This window comes from Cupressus sempervirens, chromosome 11, assembly GCF_028749045.1.
Source record: "Cupressus sempervirens isolate cs-2001-9-10 chromosome 11, ASM2874904v1, whole genome shotgun sequence".
In the NCBI taxonomy this organism is placed as follows: Eukaryota; Viridiplantae; Streptophyta; class Pinopsida; order Cupressales; family Cupressaceae; genus Cupressus; species Cupressus sempervirens.
The window spans coordinates 117948106-117967190 of record NC_143128.1 but is presented as its reverse complement, the minus strand read 5'-3'; positions in this window follow the sequence as shown (position 1 = coordinate 117967190).

Genomic DNA, 19085 nt, shown 5'->3' with positions numbered 1-19085 from the left:
ATGGGGAAGATATGGTAACAAGTGGGAGAAAGAGAAAGAGTGAATGGGTGGTAGATAAGACATAATGGGGACAAGATGAGAGACATGAGATAGATAAAGAAGAAAAATAGGGGAAAATATGGCGAGAGAAAGGATCTGATTAATTATTAGAGAAGTGGTAGATAAGATAGAATGGGGACACGGTAAGGGAAATTAGGTAGATAAAGAAGGTAAATAGAAGAAAATTTCTTGAGAGTAGGAAGATGTGTTAGAGAGAGAGAGAGAGAGAGAGGGGGGGGAGGAATATAAAAGAGATTAATTAGGGGATATAGATGTGTATGTATAACGAATAGAGATGAGGAAGATGTGGTGAAAATAGGGAGCGGAAAAAAAGTGAGTTGACAATAAAGAGATAGACTGAGTAATTATAGGTGGTAGATAAGATATAATGATGTAGGTAAAGGAGATAAATAAAGGGAAAATATGGCGAGAGTAGGGAGCTAATTAATTATTGGAGAAGTGGTAGATAAGATAGAATAGGAACAAGATGAGAGACATATGGTAGATAAATAAGGTAAATAGGGAGAAAATATGGTGAGAGTATTGAGAACACAAAGTTTTAGAGAGAGAGATGGGGGGAGGAGGACTAGAAAAGATATTAATTAGGGGGGTATAGATTTGTAGGTATAATAGATAGAGATTGGGAAGATGTGGCAAAAAGAGGGAGTAAGAGAAAGAGTGAGTGGAAGATAAGGAGAGATAGTGAGTAATTATAGGGCATAAATAAGATAGAATTGGGACAAGGTGAGAGACCTGAGGTAGATAAATAAGGTAAATATGGGAAAAATATAGAGAGTGTGTGTGTGTGTGTGTGTGTGTGAGAGAGAGAGAGAGAGAGAGAGAGAGAGATGGAATTCAAGGATGATAATGAGGGATATATCTTAGATGTGTACATACAAGAGATATAGATAGGGAAGATATGGTAATAGGTGGGAGAAAGAGAAAAAGTGAATGGAAGGTAAGGAGATAGACTGAGTAACTATAGGTGGTAGATAAGACATAATGGGGACAAGATGAGAGACATGAGGTAAATGAAGAAGAAAAATTGGAAAAAATATGGCGAGAGGAAGGATCTGATTAATTGTTAGAGAAGTCCAGTAGATAAGGTAGAATGGGGACAAGGTAAGAGAAATTAGGTAGATAAAGAAGGTAAATAGAAGAAAAAATCTTGAGAGTAGGAAGAAGTGTTAGAGAGAGAGGGGAGGAATATAGAAGAGATAAATTAGGGGATGTAGATGTGTATGTATAACAAATAGAGATAAGGAAGATATGGTGAAAAGAGGGTGTGAGAAAAAAAGTGAGTGGACAATAAAGAGATAGAGTGAGTAATTATAGGAGGTAGATAAGATATAATGGGGACAAGGTGGTAGATAAGATATAATGAGGTAGATAGATGAGATAAATAAGGGAAAAATATGGTGAGAGTAGGGAGCTGATTAATTATTAGAGAAGTGGTAGATAAGATAGAATAGGAACAAGGTGAGAGATATATGGTAGATAAATAACATAAATAGGGAGAAAATATGGTGAGAGTATTGAGAACACAAAGTTTTAGAGAGAGAGAGATGGGGGGGAGGACTACAAAAGATATTAATTAGGAGGGTATAGAGTTGTAGGTATAACAGATAGAGATATGGAAGATGTGGTGAAAAGAGGGAATAAGAGTGAGTGGAAGATAAGGAGAGATATTGAGTAATTATAAGGCATAAATAAGATAGAATTGGGACACGGTGAGAGACATGAGGTAGATAAATAAGGTAAATATGAGAAAAATATAGTATGTGTACATACATGTGTGTGTGTGTGTGTGTGTGTGTGTGTGTGTGTGTGTGTGAGAGAGAGAGAGAGAGAGAGAGAGAGAGATGAAGAAACATTGACATTTTTTAGTATTAAACTAAACAACTAAAACCCCAAACCTATATTAAATTAAACCTATTTATCAAATTCAATAATTTGTCTTTTAATAATATAATTATACAAGTTCATATTATAAGATTTATGTAGTAATATCCCCTGCGAATGCTACTAGCTATATACATATTATATATTTATATCATATATATAGAGAAAGTTGAGATATATCAAGGCTTTAATTTACACAAAACAAATACTCAAATTAAAAATATTAAAGCCTTGATATCTCTCGGCTTTCTCTATATATTATATAAATATATAATATGTATATAGGTAGTCTCTACATACATGCACACCAAAATAAAGTTATTAATTATGAAAAATTTCTTAAGGCTGAAGTTTCAAAAAAGATTTGCTATCTAAAAAGTAGCAATACAAAATATAATATCATCGTTTCCCCTCCTTCATTTATTTCCATTCTAATTAAATAATATATTACATGTAATCAAGTTTCTCTCTTCTAATTACATTGATTCTATAATTAAATAGAGTTTGAAGTTTAATATATCAATCCAATTCTATAACATCATTATTTTTAAAAAAATTTCCATCATTATATAATTATATATTATTAATTACCTGATTCAAAAGGTTCTCTAGATGCAAAATTATATAAATCTCTAAAATAAAACTTAAAATGTTTAAAACGTAACATCTGCCCTTAACACCTAAATTCTACAACATTACTGCAACCTGCAACTACTTTGACAATCTAATAAAACAGAATAGCTGAACTGGGATAACAATCTCTACATACATCCACACCAAAGCTAAGTTACTTATTATCAAATGTTCCACGGCACACAACAATTCCCATATCTCTGATATCGCCGCAGGTATTGAGGGCGCAGCATTTTTGACGCTGGAGATAGCATTCCTTGTCCTGAAAGCGGGAGATAACGTTCAAAATGTAACATCTACCCTTAACACCCCAATTCTATAACATTACTGCAACCTACTTTGACAATCTAATAAAGTTACTTATTATCAAGCGATCCGCGGCACACAACAATTTCCCATATCTTGGATATCCCCGCAGGTATTGAGGGCGCAGCATATTTGAAGCGGGCGAGTACATTCCTTGTCCTGAAAGCAGAGATCATCGCATGGACATTGGCACCATCCGCCTCCCCCCTCACACGCTCCGCGGCAATAGTAACCATCGGCGCACTCATCATTTGTAAAGCAAGGCATGTCTTCGCATGGATCGAGTGAACCTATTGCAATTCCAATCATACTCATTGTTATCACTGCACTAAACAATTTCATTGCCTTTGCCATTCTTCTCTTTTAAACTTGCTGTGAAAATATGTGGACAGTCCAGTCCTATTCATACAAGGAAATCGCCCCTTGTTATATCAAACAACCATTCTAGAAATCATCATCCACTACACAAAAGGCTAAATTAATTTCCTTCCTGCATTCTACATTGAAACTTAGGCCCCGTTTGGTTGGAGAAGATGATTTTTTGACATAACCAGGTTTTCGAAAACCTGATTTTGTGGTTTGGAAAGCCAATGGTCCATTTGGTTGACACGGAAGATGAATATACTGTGGACCTCACAATATTATTAAAAAAACTGTCATAAAATTCAAAACCTGGTTTTAATTTTGAATTCCACCTTTTTGTTGGAAGAAACTTCTTCCAATTTTTGACCAAAATTGGAAGATGAAATTGAAAACCAGGTTATAATTTTAACCAACCAAACACCAAAGTTTTTTTGCAAAACCTGGTTTTGCCTTTGATAACCCAGTTTTGGCCCTCATCTTCCAGCAACCAAACGGGGCCTTAAAGCCTATGTAAATAAAGATTAAAATATAAGTAAAGAATCAACAACATTCACAAATGCTAAGAAATCGGCAACGAGGGAGAATAAAATAAAAGAAATTTATGTAAGGAAATCGCCCCTTGTTATATCAAATAACCATTCTAGAAATCCTCGCCCAATACACAAAAGGCTAAAATTTCCTTCTTGCATTCTACATTGAAACTAAGCCTATGTAAATAAAAATTAAAATATAAGTAAAGAATCAACAACATTCACAGATGCTAAGAGTTCGGCAGCGAGGGAGAATAAAATAAAGGAAATTAATTGATAAATTCAAGATAGAAAGGAAAAAATTTCATACGTTGAAACGAAGGAGAATAAAATAAAATAAACTGATCATTCAATCCTTGTCTATTTGATTGAAACAACATTGGCAAATGCTAAGAAGACAGGTTTAGAGAAATATTCAGTGGTATATGCTGAAGCTAGATGGGGTATGGATCCGGTTGATCTTGCTATATGTAATCGTCTAACTCTCAATTGATTAGACATGATGGCACTAGCTTGACCGTCTCCTACAAACCTCCTCTGATACACTATCTAAAGGAGTATCCTCAAAGTTACTAGTCTCTAGAGTATTACCATCCATATCCTGTGAATCAAATCTAAAGCTCATATCAACATACAGAGTATCAAAAACATTAGCATTGCTGTCCAACTCCTCTATACCCAAGGAAACTAATTCTTCAAAACTGCCCATTGCATCCTCCTGGATGCCATCAATGCCAATATGATCATGGGACTCATCTATACACATTGCCAAATATGAAATATCATCAACACATTCCAGCAAGTATGGTCGACTGAATATATGAACAAAGCCCAACATCGGTGTATAAAAACTAATACCAACATCAAACAAGATACTAGCACAAGAAAAGACAACACCATGTAATCTGGTAATCAAATCCATGATAGCACCCAAACAAACACTGCTACCAAAAAGTGTTAAAGATATCCAGTCAAGTGAATCCCAAACGCCAATATAACAATCTTGAGTCCATATCTGTAAACTAGAATCAATTGGTAACTCAAGCAAACTCCTCACCTGAGTAATATGACCAATACCAACTAACTCCACATACCTGTCATGATGAGATAATGAAGTCACAATACTATCTTTGTTCACCTTCTGCTAGTTGGACAAATCATGTGAAGTACTACCAGCCTCAACCTCATGTGATGAAGCATCTAATTGTGCCTGGTACTCTTTCTCAACAAAGTCATGAATGCTCAATCTCTGCTCATCTCTACTAGGTATCTCACCATCCTGCACAACAACATCCTCATAATCATCATCTGAACCCACTACACTGTAGTCACTGCCTATTGTAACTATACCATCCTGAATACCTATGGCATCACCCTTTGATAACCTATAAACAATTGTCTCAATTTGAGTATCAAGTTGACCGTTATTATCAATATGTGTAATATCCTTTCCCACCACCTCCTGTGGCAGAGTAGAATCTGAGACCTCTACCTGGCTATCAGCTAGTTTCTCAAACTCCTCATGCAAATTCTTGGTAATTATGTCGTCTTCCCTGTGAGAAAATTTTCCAAATAGAAATCCAGTCAACTTATCCACCTTAGCTAGGTCAGAAAACATGTCATTCATTATATGGTGGTGCTCAACCAACTTTTTAGACATGTCATGGCTTATTTTTATAAGTTTATCTCGAATGTCTAAATAACCATCCTTTCTACTGTTTTGACTCTGGATATCAATTGTCCAAGATCATGTCCTCTAAGAATTTGTACTATACCTGTCCATTCTGGATAAAGTAGAGTGTAACCCCAATAGGATATAACTTCTTCAAACACCAAGAACTAACATGCAAATGATTAGAAGTAGCATGCAACCATAGATTTTGACATGCAACTGATTAGAAGCAACATGCAACCACCAAATTCACCAAGAACTAACATGAAAATGATTAGAAGTATCATGCAACCATAAATTTTGACATACATCTAATTAGAAGCAACATGCAATCATAAATTATGACATGCAAGATCTGGGTAGTTGTCAAAACTGACATGCAAGATCTAGGTAGTTGTCAAAAGTGACATGCAAGATCTGGGTAGTTGTCAAAACTAACATGCAAACTTCTACAACTACCAAATTCACCAAGAACTAACATGCAAATGATTAGAAGTAGCATGTAACCATAAATTTTGACATGCAGCTGATTAGAAGCAACATGCAACCATAAATTATGACATGCAAGATTTGGGTAGTTCTCAAAACTGAAATGCAAGATCTGGGTAGTTGTCAAAACTGACATGCAAATTTCTACAAACCCTCAGGCTAGCAAGATCATGGCTCTGATACCACTGAAATGTCCCTTTTTTTTTATTTTACATGATATTTCACACCTCTAATCAGATTTTCAAGATCAAACAACTAATATCACAAAAATCCACCAAATTTCTCGAGAAACCCCAAATCGAGTATGCCAGAAATAGTGCCAAAAGCTTCACAACTTCACAAATTATTAATAAATCTGAAAATGGATATTTTTACAGAAATTTCTGCAGCATAAAAGCATACAAAATGACATTTCTAGATCCATATAGCCTTTACACAACAATTCACAAATGTAGAACAAAAACTATGCTCATCGAGCTCCCGAAATTAATACAAAAAATGCCTAGAAATACCACAAAAACTCTAATAATCTATCTCAGAAGTTTGATCATGTCTCAATACATATATTCAGCTCTATTTTAACACCTTAAAGTCTAAAATACAGTAGCAACCCAAACTGATATAAAATACTCAACTGAAAACACCAAACTCATACAAAAAACACACCTGAAACCCACAAATCTACACTGTTCAGCACATAGGCAAACTATGTATGAGTATGCACATGGAATGGCTTCAAACTCCCATCCTTAGCCTTCTTAGAAACTTGAAAACTCCCGTTCTTGGGTCTCCTTCTCCACAGGTTTGGCAGCGTCTGAAGAATAACAAAGAATGGGCAAAAATCAAGTTCTGGAATCATCCCAAAATGCCTCCAAACCCCTTAAAAGAGGGCATAACTGTAACTCACTTCCAAGAGAGGTTAATGAAACATATTTTAATAATAATTTTCATTTATTAGTCTAACGATTTCCAAAGATTAACCCCTTTTTTCCGAAACTTCACTTTCTTGGGCCTGCCTACCTTAGCAAAGATTGCTATTTTTTAATTATTTGAAAAGGGGACATGAAAAAAATAATGTTGCAAGTAATACTTAACAAGAAGCTTTAATATTGTGTTTGGATAATGTTAATGATTCCTACGTAATAGATTTTGGGGCTTCATTTCATGCTACACCCCATAGAAAATATTTTCAAGATTATGTTAAAGGTGATTTTGGAAGGTATATTTGGGTGATGATGAGCCATATCTTGTTGTTGGGAATCGAAAAAATAAAGATAAAGTTGCCAGACATAAATGACTAGAAATTGAAAGAGGTAAGGCATGTTCCTAATTTTAAAATAAATTTAATTTATACTCAACAACTGGGTATTGAAGGATGCATAGTCATGTTTTCAGACAACATATGGAAGTTCCCTAAAGGTTTGAAAGTAGGCACATTATATCTATGTACTAGTAACATTTTTTCTACATTGCCTGTTACTAGTAATGCTAATGCATTGAAATCTACTATAGATGTTGCGAGAGCATATTAAAAAATGTGGCAACATAAGCTTGCGAACATAAGTCAAAAAGGGATGAAAATCATGCACTCTAAAAATGTATTGCCAGGATTGAAAAATATTGATTTAGAGTTCTATTAGAATTGTATTTATGGAAAATAGAAAATAATTAGATTTCTAAGAGTTGGAAAAGGAAAGAATAGTGAGAATTTAAATCTAGTGTATTTAGCTATATGGGGACCAAGTCAGGTATCATCTCTTGGTTTCTCTCATTATTATGTTATTTTTATAGACAATTAAACCAAGAAAATATAGGTGTATTTCTTGAAACATAAATCCTTTTTTTTTTTAATATTTAAGAAATGAAAAGATTTGGTTGAGAATGAGACAAGAAAGAAGTTGAAATGTCTCATATCTAATAATGAAGCTGAGTATTGTAGCACAGGCTTAGAAGATCACTATTCTATTAATGGAATTCAAAGGAACAAAATAGTTCTAGGAACCCCAAAAAAAAATGTGGCGTCAGAAATAATGAATAGGAAAATCATGGAATGTGCAAGGAACATGAGATTGCGTATTGGTCTACCTCTTCATTTCTACGAAAATGCTATAAACATTGTAGTTTAGTTGATAAATAGAGGACCTTCAAGCCCTTTGGATGGTAGTATTCAAAAGGAAGCATGGACTAGAAAAAAGGTAAGTTATTCATTTCTAAAAAAAATTGTCTATGAAGCTGTTGTCCATGTTGATAAAGCAAATGGAACCAAGCTTGATGCTAAATCTCTAATATGTATTTGCATTCGGTATGGAGTAGATGACTATGGTTATCACATATGGGATTTTGAAAATCTTAAAATAATGAGAAGAAAAGATGTTATATTAAATGAAAAGGTCATGTATAAAGAAAAATTACAAGAAAAGAAAAATGAAGAGGTCAAACAAGAATATGTGGTCTCTGAAGAGACTCCTAAAATTGAAAAGCCACTGGTACCTAATGGTCAGATAGAATAGGTTATCCCACAAACTCTTGTAAGTGTTAGACATTCTTCAAGGTCAAGTAGACCTCCTAAAGGTTTTTTCCTTCTTTTTATTTGATTTTATTGAGTAATTTTGGTGAACCAAAAGAATACGAAGAAGCATTGTTGGTGAATGTTAAACAATAGTGGAAGCTAGGCATTGAAGAGGAGATGGACTCCTTGAAAAATAACACTTGGGGCTTAGTCCCTCTATTTAAAGGAAAAATATCCTTGCATAATAAATGGGTTTATAGGCTGAAGGAGGAAGATAGCTGAAAGAAAAGGTATAAGGCTAGACTTGTGGTAAGGGGATTTGTACAAAAAAAGGGTATAGATTTTGATGAAATATTCTCCCCTATTGTAAAAATGACTTCAATTAGAACTGTATGTTGTAGATGACTTACATTTTGGACAACTAGATTTTGAGAAAAATTTTCTCCATGGGGATTTGGAGGAAGAAATTTACATGTAGCAACCAGAGGGATATGAGGTCAAGTGTAAGGAGAATTTGGTGTTTAGGTTGAGGAAAAAACTTTATGGCCTAAACCAAGTACCTCGACAATGGTATTCAAAATTTGATAGTTTCATGGCTGAACAAGGGTCCCATGGATGTTAATCTAATCACTATGTCTATTTTATGAGGTTGGATAATGCGAGTTACATTATCATGTTAGTCTAGGTTGATAGCATGCTTGTTGTTGGATCTAATATGCAACAACTAAATGAACTTATATAGAACTTAGAAAGGTCACTTTCTATGAAGGATTAGGGTATTTCTAAGAAAATCCTTGATATTAGGATTACATGGGACAAGAAAAATAGAACCTTGAATTTGTCCCAAAGTGAGTATATAAAGAAAGTGTTGAAAATATTCAATATTTAGGATGCGAAAGCTGTCAGTCACCTTTGGCTAGTCATTTCAATTTGACTAAGGAAATATGCCCAAAGGTGCATGAACGTGTAGATAAAATGTATAACATCTTGTATTCATCAATAGCTGGCAACTTGATGTATGCAATGGTATGCACACGGCTAGATATTTCTCATGTAGTGGGAGTTGTCACCAAGTATATGAGTAATCTGACTATGAAACATAGGAATGTTGTCAAATGAATTTTTTGATATTTGAAAGGTACTACTACAAAGGAATTATGTTTTAAAGGATTGAGTTCTACTTTAAGTGGATTTTTTGAGTTCAATCTAGCAGGAGATATTCATACAACGAGGAGTAATATAGGGTATGTTTTCACTATAGGGGATACTGCAGTTAGTTGGATTTATAGATTGTAGAAGGTTAATAAACTTTTGAGCACTGAAGTTGAGTATTTAGCTTCTATAGAAGCTAGCCAAGAGATGATTTGGTTACAATATTTTTTGGAGGAATTGGGTCAAAAGAAGGAAGATTGCCCAGTGTATAGTATTAGCCAGAGTGCCATTTTTCTTGCAAAGAATTATTCTTTTCATTCAAGGGAAAAACACATATAGCTTAGGTACCATTTTATAACGTCTATTTTGGGGGATGACCAGTTGCAGTTTGAAAAGATTCACACAAGTGAAAATCCAGGAGACATGTTCATGAAGGCAGTCCCTAAGGAGAATCTAGTTTCTAGCTCAACTTCTAATTGGATTCTCAACTAATGATCATGGAGGTAATACACAATAGAGTCTTTAATCTAGTGGGAGTTATAAGTACTACATTGTCATCTAGTTTTAGTCTCCAACTCAGAGATTGTTTGGTGTGGAGCCTAATCTATCTCCAAGTGCAAAATTGTTGATATTGTGGTGATTTATCATGTAGAGGACGTTGATGTTGTTGTGCCCTCTCTTGTAGTAAATTCCCCTCACCTCCAGCTCACATATAGTGCCAAATTCAATATTTTGTAATATTTTGGGAAAAGAAAACTAGCAACATTGTAGAATTTTGTAAACGATCAATTTTAGAGTATGCAGCTTCTCTAAAATCTAGAAAGGACATGATTTGGTTATAATCTTTTCTAGAGGAATTGTGTCAGAAGTAGGAAGATCACCCATTGTATAGTGATAGCTTCATCTTGCAAAGAATTCTTCTTTCCACTCAAGGGAAAAGCACATATAGCTTAGTTACCAATTTATAAGGTCTATTTTGGAGGATGACCAATTGTACCTTAAAATGATTCACACAAGTGAAAATCTAAAAGAAATGTTCATAAAGGCAATCCCTAAGGAGAAGATGGTTTCTTTCTCAGCTTCTGTCGGGCTTCTTCACTAATGATCATGGAGTTAATACAAAACAAAGTCTTTTATCTAGTAGGAGTTGCAAGTACTACATTGTCGTTTAGTTTCAGTCTCCAAGTGGGAGATTGTTGATATTGTGGAAATTGATCATGTAGTGGGGGTTGATGTTATGGTGCTTTCTTTAGTAGTTAACGCCCCTCAACTCTGGCTGACATGCAGAGCTTTTCTTTTTCTTTTTTGTAATTTTTTGGGGAAAGAAATGTGACAATATTATAAAAACCCTAAAGTGGTCAATTTTAGAGGCTTCCCTTAAATGCTATTATAAACGGTTGAGATGCATTATGCATTATAATTTTGGTGAATATTTTTGCTAGATAATAGAAAGGTTGAAGGTTGTGTAGGTGGATGTACCCAGGTTTTGGGTGAACAATGTTAAATTTGTGTGTTATATGTGTTCTTTATGTTTTCTTCAATTGCTTCTACATATAATTGTTTATTCTTATATTATTTTGGATCTGTCTGACCCTAGGAAGATTCACAATCATCCCAGGGTCTAATCCTCTCAAAGCTATTTCCCAAGATCTTTAGAAACCCTTTGTAACAAATCTTTCCTATGCACCTTATGATAAACAAAAATTGTCTATAGGTCAAATTGCAAACTACCACCTCACATGAATAACCAAAATCCATAAAACAAGTCTAGGAACACAGATCTACAATACACAATTTCTCTGTGATCATGCCTCAACAAGATCAACCTTCCATCTTCACATCCATTGATCCATCTACAAGTTCTCTATAATTTTAATTCAGAACCACGATCTGCCACCTTGCAACAAAGCTATTTAGCACTCTAGAAATCACCAAGAAGAATTTACACTTGTACCCTTAGGTCCATCAAGCAATCCTTTGGTTAACAAGCCTCAACTACTAGTTCTTCTCACAAACTTGCAACTCTACCACAATCCTACTGTAAACTGTCGCACATTTGCCACTCTACCCACAAACTTAGAAAAACCTCACTCTTCAGCTACTCTCCAGATGTACTCCTTCGAAATAATTAATGAATGGCTAAAGACTCCACAAGATCCCATACTTATACCCAACTAAACCATGAGTTAGCCTAGTAAGCTATGAATTAAATAAAATCTACATTAAACAAATGTTGAGCCACAAGTTGGCCTCCAAAAATAATTAGATAGAAAATCCCTTAAAAGACTTATAACACTTACTAAATTTAACAAAAAATATTAACCAAGACCCTAATAGGTCCACACAAACTCTAGGCAAGCCCAAGATGCTCCTGTATCATTTTTCAAACATAATGTCTATTGACTCCCATCACTTCTAGAAACCCTAGCATACCCATCATAGATCCATAGGTATATTTATAGATATAAAAAATTTCCCTAAAAAATGAAAACGAATAACTTATATATTATCTTCATTCATAATATACATCTAGTAACACAAATCAAATTAGGAATAAATAGATAAGAATTTTTAAATATATATTTTTTGCTAGTTCTTCAAAGAGAATGATCCTAAAACAAGGAGATTAATAGATTTGTAATGATCATAAATAAAGTTATTACACATATGGTAATTAATACCAACTTAGTGCCAATAGTGGCATGTTGTGATGGTTAAGTTGTTGAGTTGTTATCCTTACTGTCAAGGTTCATATCTTACGGGGATCAAGTCCCCCATTTCTGGCCTCACTGTTAAATGATCTACAATAAGACATAGTGATCTCTATTATATCTACGCTCATTCTCTCTAAATAATATGCTACATATAAAAGTGACCATCTTCCTATTACATAATCATTTTAAACAAATGAGATACCAAAAATTCTAACAAAATAATATATCATAGGTAATAAAGTGACCATCTCTTCTACATATATTGATTGTTTAATTGAATAAAACCAATAATTTACTTAAATAATTTACTTTTGAGTAAAAATGACTATATAATTATACATTATTAATTGCATAGATCAAAGATTCCTTAAGGAAAGAGCCAGGAAAGAAAACTCTAATTCATCACACAGATACTAAGTTATATAAACATTCATTCAAGAGGACCATTGAAGAGAGAATGCGCGACGCATGTCAGGAAGTTATTCACAACCTTTAATTGCGGCTCATTCAATTTGCATCCAACACAGAAGAAACTTCCTTACTGTAGCACACTCAATAGATACTTCCACGCGCTGAGTCAACAGTTCTGTGCAATGATTTTCTTAAAATCACTGCAAGAAAGTATCATTGTTTTATCTCTGCACACCTTCACATTTGTCATGGGCCTGCTCAGTATTCCGAGAAAAACTCATCTTCTTAGCGTTGTGGATCTGCAGATGAATGACCCACAAAGAAGTCTCTAATGGAGCTGTGTTCAATAGAGTGGATGTGACGACAAGAGCCGTGCAGAGGTTGCGGGTGACCAGATCGTTATTGCGACGTCAATTCTTTGAGTCCGGCTTCCGGCTTCAAACAGTCAAGAAATCTTCCTCCAACACTGGAAAAATAATAGATTCTTCATTTCTAACATCTACACTTCATCTAATAGGCACAGATTTTAGTTCAGGCTTTGATTCTTCATTTCTACAATAAAGTTATTACACATATGTTAATTAATATCAAGATAGCATGATGTGTCAAAACTTACTTGTAGATAACTATATAAATCAATTTTAAACTTCTAGTTAATTTATTTAGTTGAGCCCATCATAAATGACTGTTTATTTGTGTCTCTCATATCTATTATCATTCTAAGAAACCAACATTGTATATAGTAAAAGATAACCACCTCTTTAATGTATGATCAGCATAAGAAAATAAGATACTAGAAATGAAAAATAACTATCCCCCTTTAATATAATTAAATATTCTAAGAACGTAAGATACTTCATAGTAAAAGATTATCATTTCATTTTTATCTATAGTGATTCTATGAGAACTATGTACTACATCCAATAAAGTGAACATAGATTCTTGTTGTAGACAATCAATTTAATAAAATAAAATTAGACAATAATCCATAATGATCTCTCTTTAATTTTATTTACGTTTTAGTAAAAGTGGCTATATATTTATATATTATTAATTACACAGTTCAAAGGTTTCTTAGGGAAATTATGGAGATACCAAGTTATACAAACATTGAAAATGTAACATATGTTCCTCTAATACCCAAATTTTATAACACTATTGCAACAACAAGCATCCTACTTTCACAATCTAATACAACAAAACATAATTTAACTGGGATAATAATCTTTACATACATGCACACCAAAATAAAGTTATTAATTATGAAAAAATTCTTAAGGCTGAAGTTTCAACAAAGATTTGCCACCTGAAAAAGTAGCACTACAAAATATAATATCATCATTTCCCCTCCTTCATTTATTTCCATTCTAATTAAATAATATATTACATGTAATTCTAATTACATTGATTCTATAATTAAAATAGAGTTTGAAGTTTAATATATCAATCCCATTCTATAACATCATTATTTAAAAAGAAAATTTCATCATTATATAATTATATATTATTAATTACCTGATTCAAAGGATCCTTTAGGGAAAGAACCAGTAAAGAAAACCTTAATTCATCACCCAGATACAAAATTATATAAATTTCTAAAATAAAACTTAAAATGTTTAAAACGTAACATGCCCTTAACACCTAAATTCTACAACATTACTGCAACCTGCAACTACTTTGACAATCTAATAAAACAGAATAGCTGAACTGGGATAACAATCTCTACATACATCCACACCAAAGCTAAGTTACTTATTATCAAACGTTCCGCGGCACACAACAATTTCCCATATCTCTGATATCGCCGCAGGTATTGAGGGCGCAGCATTTTTGAAGCGGGAGATAGCATTCCTTGTCCTGAAAGCGGGAGATAAAACCTAAAACGTTCAAAATGTAACATCTACCCTTAACACCCAAATTCTATAACACTAATGCAACCTAGTTTGACAATCTAATAAAGTTACTTATTATCAAGCGATCCGCGGCACACAACAATTTCCCATATCTTGGATATCCCCGCAGGTATTGAGGGCGCAGCATATTTGAAGCGGGCGAGTACATTCCTTGTCCTGAAAGCAGAGATCATCGCATGGACATTGGCACCATCCGCCTCCCCCATCACACGCTCCGCGGCAATAGTAACCATCGGCACACTCATCATTTGTAAAGCAAGGCATGTCTTCGCATGGATCGAGTGAACCTATTGCAATTCCAATCATACCCATTGTTATCACTGCACTGAACAATTTCATTGCCTTTGCCATTCTTCTCTTGTAAACTTGCTGTGAAAATATGTGGACAGTCCAGTCCTATTTATACAAGGAAATCGCCCCTTGTTATATCAAACAACCATTCTAGAAATCATCATCCACTACACAAAACGCTAAATTAATTTCCGTCCTGCAATCTACGTTGAAACTTAAGCCTATGTAAATAAAGATTAAAATATAAGTAAAGAATCAACAACATTCACAAATGCTAAGAAGTCGGCAACGAGGGAGAATAAAATAAAAGAAATTTATGTAAGGAAATCGCCCCTTGTTATATCAAATAACCATTCTAGAAATACTCGCCCAATACACAAAAGGCTAAAATTTCCTTCTTGCATTCTACATTGAAACTAAGCCTATGTAAATAAAAATTAAAATATAAGTAAAGAATCAACAACATTCACAGATGCTAAGAGTTCGGCAGCGAGGGAGAATAAAATAAAGGAAATTAATGGATAAATTCAAGATAGAAAGGAGAAAATTCCATACGTTGAAACGAAGGAGAATAAAATAAAATAAACTGATCATTCAATCCTTGTCTATTTGATTGAAACAACATTGGCAAATGCTAAGAAGACAGGTTTAGAGAAATATTCAGTGGTATATGCTGAAGCTAAAGAAAATAACAGTCGTATATACTAAAGCTAAAGAAAATAAAAGTTGTATATGTTGAATATGAACACCTGCACAATCCAATCTATAACAGCAAAGATGATAAACAAGAAAAATAAACAAACTTCCAACAATGAAGAAACAGAGTACGCTCTATTTTTTTATAGCAGAATCAAACAACTTTTTATTACAGATTATACTATTCCAAAAAACCATCACACTCAATACCATTGCTGGTATATTTATTTAGAAAAAGAACTAATTAAAACTACTACCTAATCTCAAGTTCTATATGGCATCTTCAGCATGATTGCATGGATTATTAACCATCAAATTTAGAAATTACTAAAAAACTGCCAATAACCATGCAATCTAACAACTATGCATGAAAGTTCTAATTTTAATTGTTGTGAATAGTGGTGGAACTGAAATTTTCTATTCCCGAGCAGCAGCAATCTTAGTGTTAATCTTCATACTCCCCCTTGATGCTGAGAGGGCCAACAATATGATCTCTGAGTGTCAAAAACTAATCTTTTGCAACTGCCTTTGTGAAGATGTCTGCGATTTGCTCCTTTGTGTTGATGTACTTCAACTCAACCACTTTATTTTTTACCAAATCTCTGATGAAATGTTGTTTCAAATCAAAGTGTTGGGTCATACTGTGATGAACCGGATTCTTGGCCAATTTAATGGCACTTATGTTGTCACAAAAAATCACAGTAGGCCGAACCTGTATCTCTCCAATTTCTTCAAGAAGCTTTCTAAGCCATAAAGCTTGTGTGCCAGCTGAAGTGACTGCAACATATTTTGCTTCTGTAGAAGAGAGAGCAACCATACTTTGCTTCTTTGAACTCCATGTAATTAAATCAGAACCCAAAGAAAAACAATTACCAGATGTAGATTTCCGGTCATCCAAACAACCTCCCTAATCTAAATCACTAAAGCCAACAAGCTCAAACTTATTAGAAGAATAGTGAATGCCAAAATCTACTATGCGTTTCACATACCTCAAAATTCTCTTGGTTGCCTTCATAGGTTCCTTTGATGGATTTGTCATATACCTTGAAACCAATGAAACTGAATAAGCAATATCAGGCCTTGTGTGAGTTAAAAATATCAAACTCCCCACAATGCTCATGTATAATGTCTCATCAAAAATTTTAAAACCATCATATCTACATAATGTAACTCCATGAGCAATTGCAGTGGAAAGAGGTTTACAATCAGCCATATCAAAATTTTTCAACATATCTTTTGCATACTTTTCTTCACAAATAAAAATTTCATCTTTACCTTGATAAACCTCCATGCCAAGAAAGTACTTCATGAGACCTAAATCTTTCATCTCAAACTCATTCATCATAGCAACTTTAATTTCATCTTTCATCTTTGAACTACTACCCATATATAACAAATCATCAACATACAAACTCACAATGAGAATATCATTACCTTCTTGTTTGTAGTAAAAGGTAGGTTCAGTCTTACTTCTTTGAAAGCCATTTTGCTGAAAATATCTATCAATTCTTGCATACCATGCATGTGGTGCTTGCTTGAGGCCATACAAAGCCTTCTTCAACTTGTAGACATAATCTTCTTTGCCTTGAATCTCAAAACCTTGTGGCTGTCCCACATATACCTCTTCTTCTAAGTACCCATTCAAGAAGGCACTTTTCACATCCATGTGATGAATACTCCATTTCTTTTGAGCTGCAAGAGAGATTAGCATCCTAATAGTTTCTTGTCTTGCTACTGGTGCAAAAAAAATTTCATAATCAATGCCATACTTTTGAGTGAAACCTTTAGCAACAAATCTTGCCTTGTGTCTTTCAACACTCCCATCACTATTATACTTGGTCTTATAGACCCATTTTGTGCCAATCTTCTTCTTCTTATTTGGAAGATCTACAAGCTTCCATGTTTCATTCCTATCAATGGAATCCATCTCTTCATTCATTGCTTGCATCTAAACCTCATTAGCGCATGCATCTTCAAAACATGATGACTCAAAATCAGCTTTAGCAAGTAATGCAAAATTTACTGTCTCACCTATTGGATCTTCTTCATGTGCTTGATTTTGACACCTCTCATAGATATCACTCAATCTTCTTACCTTCCTTGGAGGACTTGAGGATGGACTTGCTCTTGGGATTGGTGAGGGGTTTCTTGGTAGGCTTGGTGATCTTGAAATAGAACCATTAGCTAGCTGCTCATTATCATTATCAGCAATATCATCATCACTCAAAACTGATTTTGGCTTTCCAACATGTTATTTTTGATGACCATAAACTCCCCCTTCATCAAAAATTACATCTCTTGAAACAATAATCTTATTAGTAATAGGATTGAATAATCTATAAGCTTTGCTTTCCTCACTATAGCCCACAAAAATACATGATTCACTTTTAGCATCTAGCTTTTGCCTATTCTGATCAGGGATGCGAACATAAGCCAAACAACCAAAAACTTTAAAATTATTTACGTTAGGCTTTTTCTCATACCATGCTTCATATGGAGTCATCTTGTGTAGGGCACCTGTAGGACTCCTGTTGAGAATATATACGGCTGTAGCAACTGAATCAACCCAATAAGAATTGTTCAAACCCTTGGTTTGTAACATGCTCCTTGCCATTTCTACCACAGTACAATTCTTCCTTTCAGCCACTCCATTCTGTTGGGGTGTGTATGCAGTTGTGAGTTGTCTTTTGATGCCATTCATCTCACAAAAATTTTGAAAATTGTTTGAGCAAAATTCTCCTCCTCGATCTATTCTCAAACATCTGATTGTGTTCCCTTTCTCATTCTCTACACGAGCTTTAAACCTCTTGAATGTATCAAAGACTTCATCCTTAGTCTTCAAAAAATATACCCAACACATGCGTTAGTAATCATCTATAAAAGTAATGAAATATGATGACTTACCCAAGCTTTGTGTTTGCATTGGACCACAAATATCTGAATGAATAAGCTGAAGTGGGTATTGGGCCCTCCATACATTGCCTTTTGGAAATGATACCCTTGAATGTTTCCCTTTTGCATACCCTTCACAAATCTATTTATCCTCTTCAACCTTAGGCAATCCAAGAACTAATGCATTTGATGTTAGATTCTTCAAACTATTGAAATTAAAATGGCCATACCTGAGATGCCACAACCAAATTTTATCCTCATAAGCCATATTGACAAGCTGATTCTCATTTTGACCAAACTTCAAAGGAAACATCCTATTCTTTGTCATAGGAACAATTGTAATCACTTTATTTTTTTGATTCTTATCATAGATAGTACATTGCATGTTCTCAAATACCACTCTATAATTCTTCTCACATAGCTGTCCAACACTCGATAAATTATGCTTCAACTTGGGAGTATAATAAATATCTTGAATACTTTTCATACCTTCCTTTGTTTGAACATCCATGGCTCCTTTAGCCGCAACATCCATAGAATTGTTATTACCAAGGGTAATATTGGATTTGTAAC